General features: G+C 39.2%; 1 non-coding gene across 1 annotated transcript; it reads right to left on the bottom strand.

Annotated features, from left to right (window-relative positions):
- Positions 1 to 1,277: 1,277 nt before the first annotated feature.
- On the bottom strand, positions 1,278 to 1,383 carry LOC121216802 (small nucleolar RNA R71). The gene has a single exon (XR_005913021.1). It is a non-coding gene; the product is annotated as a small nucleolar RNA R71 (small nucleolar RNA).
- Positions 1,384 to 4,261: the final 2,878 nt, after the last annotated feature.

Below are 4,261 nucleotides of genomic sequence, written 5' to 3'. Positions count from 1 at the left end.
GTTGATTGCACGCCTAGAGATAGGGTGACATAATTTTGCCGGATTAGAGTGAAACCTAATAAGGGAATATATAGATCGAGTTAATGCAACACTAGGGGTTTTAATTAGAAAGAGATTTCAATTAATCAACCTAGGGTTAGATGTTGTTAGTCTCGAAAGAGATAATAATATAACTTAGGGATTTCTATGGATCAAGTCAAGTGAATAAATCGTCTGATTCAGAGTCAATAACAAGTGAAGTCTAGGTGGATTTTTCCCTTAAATATTGTCCAAATCATTCAGTTTTCCGAAAAGTTATTTCCCCAATTTATTTTCTGTGCATTCTTAGTTTAGTAATTAGTTTAGATAAAACATATCCCTTTATTTTTAGACTAGATAATAAAAAGAAAGTTAATACTAGTACTTTTAGTTCCTTTGGGTTCGACATCCCGGTCTTGCCATAAGTTATAATACTGTTCGATAAGGTGCGCTTGCCTTTGTCGTGATAATAGTTAGTTTTCAAGAACGGGCATTCATAAATTATAAAACTTATCACGATTCACATCACAACATGTTTTTGGTGTCGTTTTCGAGGAACTAATATATTAGAAACACTCGATTTTTATTACTTTAGCCATTTTACTTTTATTGCAATTTAAATTTTTATTTTCTTTTCTAATTTTTCATTTATTAGCTTTTGGCAGGTTTTTATAGTGTATGACTAGAAGAACCCTGTCGGGACCATTACTTTTTGATAGTGAGATAGACCGGACAGCTTGCAAAAACCGAAGAGAAATAAGGTGAAGCCTAAGATACACAGAGGAAGAGCAAGAGGATGATATTCACACCACAACCGAGGAGATGGCTTAAATCAGGAAAATCCACTACCTCCTGTGATTGCTGCTGATCCAGTAAATCAGAATCCTGCTCCACGCACTATGTATGATTATGCTAAACCTAATTTAACAGGAGCTGAGTCAAGTATAGTTAGACCTACTATTGCTGCAAATAATTTTGAACTGAAACCAAACACAATTCAAATGATACAACAGTTTGTTTAGTTTGATGGTTTGCAGGATGAGGATCCAAACAATAACTTGGCAATTTTTTTGGAGTTTTGTGACATTTTTAAAATCAATGGCGTTTCTGATGATGCCATTCGCCTTCAGTTGTTTCCCTTTTCATTGAGGAACAAAGCTAAACATTGGTTGAACTCATTACCACGAGGGTCAATCACTACTTGGGAACAAATGACCGAAAAGTTTTTACTTAAATATTTTTCGCTGGCTAAAACGGCTAAGTTGAGGAATGATATCTCTTCTTTTGTGCAGATGGATCTAGAAACACTCTATGATGCATGGGAGAGATACAAGGATCTTTTTAGAAGGTGCCCTCACCATGGTTACGACTTTGGCTACAGGTTCAGATGTTTTACAGCGGTGTGAACCTCTTAACGAGGCAACACATCGACGCAGCCGTCGGTGGAACTTTGAATAACAAAACACCTGAAGTTGCTTACGAATTTATTGAAGAGATGTCACTGAATAACTATCAGTGGCAAGTTATGAGGACAAAGCCGACGAAAGCAGCCGGTGTTTTCAACCTCGATGCGGTTACTATGCTATCTAACCAGGTAGAACTCTTAAATAAAAAGATTGACAGTTTTTGTGGTTCTACTCAGGTATATCCATTTTTGAGGTCGATTCAAATGGAGGAGGAGCATACACAAAATATCAACCCTTCGACCCTAGCATCGAGGAGGAACAAGTCCAATATATGGGTAACAATAACTCTAAACCTCAAAATAACCCATATAGTAATAATTATAATGCTGGATGGAGGAACCATCCCAATTTCTCGTGGGGCGGTCAAGGAAATCAAAGGCCACAACACCTTCTGGGTTCTCAACAACCACCTTACCAATAGGAAAAGAAGCTGAACCTTGAGAACCTTGAGGAGATGCTAACAAAGTTTATCTCAGTGTCGGAAACTCGCTTTTAGAATACCGAAACAACACTTAAGAATCAACAATCGTTGATCCAAGGGCTCAAAACTCAGATAGGCCAACTTGCCAAATTGATTTCTGAACGACCATAAGGTAGCCTGCCGAGTAACACTGAATCTAACCCAAGGGAACAACTCAATGCAATTACCATTCACGATGAGGAAAGGTTAGTCGAACCTGAACCAGAAACAAGGCAAGGAATTGTGGTAATTAAAAGCAAAGGTGAGGTAGACCACAGTGAACAAACACCGATAAGTAAAAAGTACAAACCTCGTGTGACATACCTCAATGCGACAAGGAAAGACCGCATAGATGAATAATTTGGTAAATTCCTTAAATTATTAAAAAAGTTACATATTAACTTACCATTTATTGAAGCTCTTTCGCAAATGCCAAATGTAGTCAAATTCTTAAATGAGCTTTTAACAAATAAGCGGAAGTTGGATGAGGAGTCGCATGTGGAGTCAAATTCAGTTTGTTCAACCATACTACAGAATAAGCTGGCCAACAAATTAAAAGATCCAGGGAGTTTTAATAATTGGTAGCTTAGATGTTAATAATGCTTTGGCTGATTTAGGGGCTAGTATCAACGTCATGCCTTATAAAATGTATAAACAACTAGGTCTTGGGAAACCCAAACAAACTAGGATGAGCATTCAGTTAGCAGACAAAACAATCAGATTTCCTACGGGTATTATTGAAGATGTACTCGTTAAAATTCACAAATTCATATTCCTAGTTGATTTTGTTGATCTAGACATAGAAAAGGATGGTGACGTGCCTTTAATTTTAGGAAGGCCCTTTTTAGCAATTGCTAGAACTATAATTGATGTTGGTACAGGTGAACTCACACTTCGTGTAGGTGAGGAAACAATCACTCTTCAAACTCGTAATTCAAGTAACACATCAAATATCAGGATGATTGTATAAATCGTACTACTAATACTGATCATGTGGTGAAACCTTCTTTGCAGGAAACACATTCAAAGAACACACCTAAGCCATGTTCGAGTAACGACAAAGGACCCATCTATGAAGAACGAAGGCTACAGGTCGAGGAACTAGATGAATGGCGGACATAGAAACCAAGATCATGCGATAAACCAAAACTACGCCATGACGAGCTCAATATTTCACCAAATCAACTTAAGGTTGGAGACAAAGTACTATTAGATGCAGTAGACCCTCAGATTGCCACCCCTGAATCTAATGGAGAAATCCCTCTTACGATACTTAGCATTTTTCCATACGGCACAGTCAAGGTAATTCATCCCAAATTCGGTACGTTTAAGGTAAATAGTACTCGTCTAAAACCTTATTTTGATAAAATTGATAGCAGGGATGAGGAGTGTAAACTCCTCGCACCACCATGACCACGCAACAGAGAGGTAAGTCGAGCTTAGACTATAAATAAGCGCTTCTCGGAAGGCAACCCGAGTACTAACAGTGTCAACATCTTTAAATTTTAGTTTTTAACATTTAATTCACTAACTAAGTCACTGAACACAGGTTTTCCAGAACCACACGGCGAAGCACACAGTCGTGCCTTAGGCCGTGCCCATACCACGGAAGGCAACACGGCTGTGCGATACGGCCGTGTGAAAATAGTGCAAAATTTTTTCCTAACACGAAAGTCGATAAGTTGCCACGGCCGTGTGACATGGTCGTGGGTGAATTTGTCAAAACAACACAGGCGTGCCACACGCCCGTGTCTAGAGGCCATGGTTGAAACTGAGAAAACAACACGGGCGTATGACACACTCGTGCTCTCTACCCGTGGTCAAGACTGACAAAACAACATGGGCATGGACATACATACACGGACGTGGGAGAAGCAAACGAAGCAGAACATGACCGTGCGACACGGCCGTGTGCATTAACACGCCCAAAGAACACAGGCGTGGGCCGAATTTTAGATGCACCCAAATTTAAAAGTCACAATACACACAGGCTAAAATTAGGACACATGGGCGTGTCCCATGGCCGTGTGCCCCAAAATCTATATAAACCCCCCACTATTCATCATCCATTTCCCCAAATATCAAACCCTAGTCGCCGAAATCCTTTTACACACCCTCCCTGCCACGCTCTTGTGCCGACCACAGCACCACCATCGACGACCTAAGCTCCTCCCTCTACCAATGTATTGCGTTTGTTCACTGTTTTCTCTCTATTCTCTTCAATTCTTTTACTAATTTTATGATTTTTTATTGTGTTATTTGACTATTTTGCTTAATATTCATGGTTCTAATGATAGTAATGCTTATTCTCTTTGTT

Source organism: Gossypium hirsutum, chromosome A02 (genome assembly GCF_007990345.1).
Source record: "Gossypium hirsutum isolate 1008001.06 chromosome A02, Gossypium_hirsutum_v2.1, whole genome shotgun sequence".
Classification (NCBI taxonomy): Eukaryota; Viridiplantae; Streptophyta; class Magnoliopsida; order Malvales; family Malvaceae; genus Gossypium; species Gossypium hirsutum.
Note: the sequence above shows the minus strand (reverse complement) of the source record. Positions and strands in the feature narration are given on the sequence as shown.